Here is a 576-nt window from a genome sequence, read left to right on the forward strand (position 1 = left end):
AAAGGACATTATATCTGGAAAAATAGAGGGTCAATGAAAGAGAAAAAGACTCTCAATGAGATGGATTGACACAACGACTATAAAACAATATTCTTGAGCATGGTGTAGATTGTGAAGATGGCACAGGATAGCACAAGGCTCAGATTGTTGTTCATAGAGTTGCTGTGAGTGGGAGTTAATAATGCCTAACAATAACAAGAGCATATACTATTGTGACAAAAACTAAGACATTTTTATGTTCTGAGGTACTTGGGGAGGATTTACTAGAGGGGGGAGATGCTGAATTTTGTGGGAATGATGGGTAAAAGAGATTCACAGATATTAGGGGGAGAAGGGGAAGGGCTGTCCATTGTTGGAGTGAGCATGTCGTATTTGGAAGCCACAATATGAAGGAAAAATAGAGTTGATTTGTTAGCTTCTGGGAAATATAATGGAGAAGATATGTAGGACCCACACCGTAGAAGGCTTTTTAAATTTGTTTGTTTCTTTTTTTAATTAAATTTTATTAATTATAATGAACATTTACAGAGATTTTGGGTTTCCATTCATTCATTGTTGCACTATTTTCTCTACCCT

This window comes from Elephantulus edwardii, unplaced genomic scaffold, assembly GCF_000299155.1.
Source record: "Elephantulus edwardii isolate Elephantulus edwardi_28Jun2011 unplaced genomic scaffold, EleEdw1.0 scaffold00026, whole genome shotgun sequence".
Taxonomy (NCBI): domain Eukaryota; kingdom Metazoa; phylum Chordata; class Mammalia; order Macroscelidea; family Macroscelididae; genus Elephantulus; species Elephantulus edwardii.